Below are 7,458 nucleotides of genomic sequence, written 5' to 3'. Positions count from 1 at the left end.
GAGGTTTTAAGTGGATTTGCCCAAATTCATGAAACTGGTAAATAGCAGAGCCTGGATTCAGACTTGGGTCCTCTTGGTCTAAATCCAGTGTTTGTTTCATGAGAGCACAGACGAAAAGCTTTTCCTCCCCTTGGAGTTAGATGTGCAGGCCGGCTAGTCCAGCTGTTCAAGGTTTTGACCACAAGATGGCAGTGTTGTAACACCTCAACCTCATTAAGGCAAGCGGAATCCCAGAATCTCATAGTTGGAAGACATTTCAGAAGCGTCCTGGGCTTTCCCCATGGCGCTGACCTCCGGGATGCAGGCGGCATGCTTCCCCTGGACAGTGGTCTCCTGGCCCACCAAGCCTCAAGTCCTCAGCTCACTCTGTGCCTTGCATCCCTAGCCCCATGGTACCACCCCTCCTCCGGCACTCACCTCACCTGACTCTCCCAGATTGGCCCCAGGAGCCAGACTCCTTAGTCAGTGCCCTGACCCCCTCCTCAATATGCATGACAAGGGGTCATCCAGTATCTGCTTGGAGATTTCCAGGAAGGGCAAATCCCTCCCTCTCTCCCAGGGCAGCTGATTAGACACTGGGGCAGTGTTAATGGTTAGGAAATCCCTAGTGAGGCCATAGGATTTAGAACTGGAACAGAGCCCCGAGGGTATCTGGAGAAAGCCCCTCATTTGGCAGAGGGAGAAACTGAGGCCCAGAGAGGTAGTGTTATAAGTACCTCTGTCACAAAGGACCTGGAGTATCGGTTTGGTGATGGAAGGAGTAAACGTGGCCCACCCAGGCAATTTCCTTAAAATGGAGGCCCCTGAAGGAATTTCCCAATCCAAGAAAAGGGAACGCAAGGGGAGAAGGATCTTCTAGGGTGAGGGGGACTGGGGTTGTTGAGACATGATGGTGGTGATGATGGTGACGATGATAGCTCACGTTTGCACGGCACTTTAAGGATCACAAAGCAATTTATAAATATTATCTCAGCTACAGCCCTGAGAGATAACTACTATTATCCCTGTTTCACAGATAAGGAAACTGAGGCAAATGGAGGTTAAATGACAGCTGGCAAGTGTCTGAGGCAGGATTGTGAACTCTTGTCTTCCTGCCTCCGGGTTCCACTCCGTCTTCTGTGCCACCAACTGCCTCATGGTAGAGGTAGAGAGGGGCAGCTGCCAGTGAGCCCCTTGTCACTAGAGGAGCCACACAGGCCTCCAGCCTGAAGGATTGGATCTACCCCAGAAAGAAAACACAACCAGGGTTGCTCCCCACCCAAACTAGAAGTGGTGGAGGAAATGTCCAGGTTTTTTGCTCCCTTTTGTCATAGCTTTGGTCACTTGCTGATTGTCCAGCAGGGAAATAGAGGGAGCCTTGGGCACTACCTTCTTCTCTCCAATGGGCTTGTAGAGCCTAGGAACCCTCCCCTTGTCTCAATAGAAGGCTCCATTCTGAGATGAGGGGAGGATCAGGACAGGCTCCCATAATGAGCGGCGCCTGTCTTGCAGGAAGGTAAAGAGTTAAGTAACAAGTAATGCACTTTCCTAGATAGCCTGATGTTTCCCTATTTGAAAGTGCTTTGGGGATAAGATATCAAAGAGAAATTTTTACTAACAACAACAAATGAGCAGCTGCATTGCACAATCAGGGAGAGCAGTCATTGTTCCCCCTTCAAAGTGCCTAACGTCATTTTTTATTCCAGCCCATGATTTGCTAACAGCAGTAATGCCATGACGGGAGCTCTAGGCATCCTGCACTCTGTCAGCATGGTGCATGGTCTGCTGCTCTCTGCTGAAAGAGTCACACTCCTCCACACAGGCACAGAGTATAGCTCTGCCTTTGACTACATAGATAATTGGCAGTAGGTCTGGGATTTGCTCAGATCTCTCAGCGTCCGGTGCTCCCTGTACTGAGGCTCCTCTCAGAGTTCCACAGCACGCCCCAGGTGCTCTAAAAGTCTCCAGAAAGGAGCCTGGGAGTCTTCCCCCTGGATGACCCAAGACTGGTTTCTTTCAGCAGGTTCAATGTATGCCCCAGAAGCATTAGCTCAGGCTTCTCTTACAAAACCTGTGGCTCTGATACCCCAGCAATTATCTCCTCTGGTTATCACTTCCATCAGAGTGAAGTCAACCACACCCGGGACACAGAGAATGACAGGAAACAGGGCCCTGGTCAAGTACTCAAAGTGATCTACCATAGATCCTCTCCCCAAGAGCTCTCTGGGTCTTGCCCCGAGGGAGGGTCAGGGCCAAGGTGGGGGGGTGGCCCTCGGGGAGGGGGGGTTGGGGGGGCGGCACTGATCCTTCCAATCCTGCTTGGGAAACAGTGAGGCTCACTGGAGCTCTCCAGGGTGGCCAGGCCACCCCAGACATTCCTCAGTTTACTCCCACTGGGCAGTCTGGACAATTATAAGCACACAAAACAACCACCACAGGCTACAGCACAAATAAGGTCTCTGGGTTCTGTTTCCTAATTCCTAATGCTTCCAAGGCAACCACTCTTTGTTTGACTCTCTAACCAAAATAATAAGTGACATTTATGAGGCTTTCTGCACACCTTAGATGAGGGACTGATCACCTGGAGCTTCAGAGCAGCCCTTCAGGGGAGTCCCTACAGAGATTATTGATTCCAATTTAGAGATGAGGAAGCTGGGACTTATCTATGACCACACAGCTAGTAAGGGTCAGAAGTGGGTAAGGTTTGAACTGTAGTCTCCCTGACACTTTGAGTCCAGCACCATTAATCTATACTGTCTCTACAAAATAAATCCTTCACAAGAAAACCATAAAAATCAACACTCGTGAAAGATGATTGATCCGTGTCCTTCCTGAGCTGTGGGAGCCGGAAGTGGACAAAGTGGGCCTCTCACTTCCCAACCCCCTGAACACTCACTATAGCTCTTGTAAAGGGGGAGGGAGGACAATACCTCCCGCAAATAATCTGTAATTAGGTATGATCAAGTTTTTAAATGTATAAACTAGATTGTCCACCTCTTGGCTGCCGTGTTGCATTCTTGAATCGTACCAGTGTTTTGCAGAGGAGCAGTCATTTGATAAACCCCTAATTATGCAGGGCATTGGCCACAGAGTTTAGATTACACTCCATCCCTGCCCTCACAGAGCTTACCATCCATCGACAAGCTTTATTAAGTGCCAGCTGTGTGCCAAACACTGTGCTAGATTCAAGAGATAAAATACAAAAGTGAAATCATTTGGGCCTTAAGAAGCTTACACGGTACTAAGAAGGAGGAAAGGGGAAAAGCAGGAGTCTGAAAACAATAAATACCAGTGACTCTCTTGTCAAGATAAAGTATAAACGCCTCCGGTTGGCTTTTATAGACCTTCATGACCTGGCCTCAACCTACCCTCTGACCTAATTGTATACTCTCCTTCCTTGTCTTTTCATGGGTTGTCCCCAATGTCTGAGATGAACCACTCTTTTCCCTCAGTCACTGGTTTCTAACCAGAATGAGGTTAAGCTCCCCCTGCTACAGGAAGCTTCCCTAATCCTCCCTTGTATTGATGCCCAAGCTCCCAAAATATCCTGGTATATAACTGTGTGTGCATACACACACACACACACACACACATACACAAATGTATATGTGTGTATATACATATGTACACAGAAATACACATTCTGTATATACTTGCGTAACTTTTACAGAAACTTAGCTCCTTACCCCAATCCTTCCCTTTTACTGATGAGTAGGGTCTCCCAGAGCAAGACTATAGCAAGACCTCAGGGTCATGCCACTGAGGGGTTATAGTGTTTTTCTAATGACATGGGCTCAATCCTCCATTCTATATCAATCAACCAGTTATAATTAACAACACCCTTCTATCATCAGTACACTCTAGTGACTAGTGCCCCATTTAACCAAATAACCCCAAACAGCTTTTACAAAAGAGCATTTCCTAAGAAGAGATAACAAGAATAGACATTCCTCCATATCGGTTCCTTTATAGGAGCTTTCTTGGAGTCAGACACAAGCTATGGCTCTAGGTCAATTTTTTAACTAGAGGAAGGAATTTGGTGAGCTGTTGCCAAGAAAACCCCAAATGGAGTCGCAAAGTGTCAGACACAACTAAAATGACCGAGCACCAACAAAAATGGCTTTGAAAGCCAGTCCATAATCACCTGGAATCAATCAACCAATCAAATATCAAGCATACATGAAGCACCTATGATGCACCAGGTGTTGTGTGCTGGAGAAACAAAGGCAAAAGTGGAACAGCGTTTGCCTTCAAGAGCTTCTGTTCCATGGGAAGGACAACAATGAGCCGCCCAGTCAACAAAAATTGATAAAGCATTTACTACGTGTTGTTGTTGAGTCATTTTCGTCATGTCCAATTCTCTGTGACCCCATTCAGGGTTTTCTTGGCAACGATACTAGAGCGGTTTGCCATCTCCTTCTCTGGCTCATAGTACAGATGAGGAAACTGAGGCAAACAGGGTAAAGTGACTTGCCCAGGGTCACACATCCAGCACCTGCCTGAGGCCATATTTGCGCTCCAATCTTCCACTGTGCCACCTGGCTGCCCAATTACTATGTATTAGGCACCAAAAACCAAAACAAAGTTCCTTCCCTCAAGAAGCTCACAATCTAATGGAAGAATAAACTATGGAAATAATTGTGTGCACATAAGATACACGCACAGAATAGATGGGCGGTTAACTCCAGAAGTCAGGGAGAAGAGACTGGGAAAGGTCTCCTGCAAAAAATGAGAATTATTACTAATAGCTAATGTTTGTACATCGCTTTAAGGTCTGCTAAGTGCTTTACATATATCATCTCCTTTGAGCCTAGAAACAACCCTGCGAGGTAGGTGCTTTTATTATCCCCATTTTACAGATGAGGAAACTGAGGCTGCTAGAAGTTAAGTGACTTGCCCAGGGTCTCCCAGCTAGTATGTGTCTGGGCCTGGATTTGAACTCAGGACCTCCTGACTCCATGTCAAGCATTCAGTCCACTATGTCACCTAGACGCCACTACAGAAAGTAAAGAAGGGATACTATGAGGAGAAGATAAGGTGGGAGAACATTCTAGACCTGAAGGTCTAGAAACCAGGACAAAGACACGAAGACAGATGGGGGGGGTGGCAGAGCTGCATGTGAGAGACGGAAGATCCTGTTGGCTGAACTGCAGAATGATGAGGGGGAGGAGGTAGGTTAGCACCAAGCTGTAAAGGCTTAAGTGCCAAATGGAGGAGGAGGTTGGGGTTGAATCTAGAGATCATGACGAGACTCTAGAATTTACTGAGGAGGGGAGTGATGTGGTCAGAACCAGAGCTGGGGCCCAGGAAAGCCCAAAGAGGAGCGTGAATGTGACCAAGTACATCCAGAGGGAGGGTTGGGCACTGTCCGCCATATTTCTTCAAAGGCACTTCCTCCCCATCTTCAGCTGCTGAAATCCCTTGCCTCCTTCAAGGCTCAGTCCAGACGTTCCTCTCCTCCATGAAGCCTTCTGTGATCCCTTCCTCCCCGGGGCCCCAGGGCAGGTGAAGTCTCCTTTCTCCAATGATCTTGAGCTCTTTGTCTGGACCCTTCCTTTGCCCCCATAATAATCTGGCCCTCCCCACCCCCATCCCTACCCCATAGATTATAAATTCCTTAAGAGGCAGGGACTATGTCATTTTTCATCATCATATCCCCACTGCCTTGCACAGGTTAAGTGAATAAATGCTAGACACACATTTATTGCATTCAGATCCAATCTTTATTGTGGTAGGATTTCCTTCCAACCCCCTTCCTTGCCCTTCTCTTAATTATCCCAACATCTGTAGCCAAAAACAAATCCAGAGATCCAGGGGCAATCCTAATCTTCAGATATCATCTTTCCAATGGCTTAATTTTCTGTGGTGCTATCAGAGCTGTAACTTGGACAGAGCAAACAGGGGTCCGGCCCAGTGCACTGACATTAAGGGGAGGGCTTGCACCAACATACCCTAGCTATTACCCTAAAAGCCCATTCATGGCATCTTTATCCCAGGATCCAATTCCGTCTCATCCATCATGGGCACAAAGACCACCCTCTCTGGACAAAGGGTTCTTGCCATCTCCTCACAAGACTTTACCTATGATGAGATTGTCTTCTACACTTTACCTTTCTCCAGTGAAGCTGCTTTGGACGTAATGACAGCTCTGACTGCCACAGTATGAGAGGATAATGCTATTTCTGCTCATAGGAGGTTAGTCCCATTGAAGACCTTCCTTGCTCTGAGCCCATCTTGGACTTTCACCTCTTCCAGTGATGAGAAGCAGCCCAATTATTAGATATCATGAGAGAGAAAAAAGGACAGACCACTCAATACTGTTATCATAGATGCTTAAGGAAAATAAAACTGTTTATTTGGAAAACAGCACATAAAGTAGCTCAACCCACAGAATCATAGAATCTCTTCACTGAATTGAGGCTTCAAGGTCATATGACCAACCCATACCTGAAGAAGATTTCTCTCCACAATATACCCACCAAATGGTCATCCAGCCTTCACTTGGAGAACTCTAAAGAGAGGGAGTCTGCCAGCTGCTGAGATAGCCCATGACACTTCAAGGTGTTTCTATATGTTAGGAATCAAGCCTCAGTCTGTCTTCCACCCACTGGCCCAGGTCTTGCCCTCTGGGCACAAGCAGCAGACCTTTAATACTGGGGGGCATCTCTTATACCTGGTAGGTCTTCTTTTGTCCAGACTAACCATCTCTACTTCCTTTCACATATCCTCACAAGACGTGGTGTCCAGTTACCTTGCCCTCTTTGTCACTTGGCTCAAGATGCTCTCCAGATCATCAATGTCCTTTTCAAATTGTGGTGCCCAGAGATAGTATGATGAAGGGAGAAGACAGTGGAACTATCCTCTCCCTTATTCTAGATATTATATCTACCATGATGCAGCCTAAAACAATAGAGTTCTTACCCTTAGAAGTCAGGAAATTGCCCAGTTAAAGCAATCAGTCCATCAACTAAAATAAATTTATTAAGCACTTGGGCCTTGTGCTAACTAAGCCTAAGGATACAAAGAAAAATGGAAAATTGTCCATACCCTCAAGAAGCTTACATGTTAATGGAGTAGGCAACATATACCTATAAGGGTCTAAAATGATACATACAATGAGGGTCCAGGTGAGGTTAGATAATATAAATATGCAGTGGACTCATTCTAAGGGGTTTTGTAGCTTCCCCTACCTCCATTTACAGCAAGAATAAATGAAGAAGGCAGATGTGGGAGCAGTTCAGGGTCAGGAACTGACAAAGTGTGAGGTGACAAGACAAGAGGGCAAAGGAAGAAAAAGTATAGAATAGTGTAAAGCTGAAGGGAGAGTGTAAACTGAGAGGGGGCAAAGTCCTGAGGGCTGGGAGAACCAGAAGACATCATGAAAATGAAGCAGTAAGACATGGGAAGAAGTGGAATTATAGAAACTATGACTGTGTAGAGGAATTTTAACGTTCTTGAAGACAGAAGTAGGTGAAGGCA

The sequence above is a fragment of the Trichosurus vulpecula genome, chromosome 4, assembly GCF_011100635.1.
Source record: "Trichosurus vulpecula isolate mTriVul1 chromosome 4, mTriVul1.pri, whole genome shotgun sequence".
NCBI lineage: Eukaryota > Metazoa > Chordata > Mammalia > Diprotodontia > Phalangeridae > Trichosurus > Trichosurus vulpecula.
The sequence above is the reverse complement of the archived record's forward strand: the minus strand, read 5'-3'. Positions refer to the sequence as shown.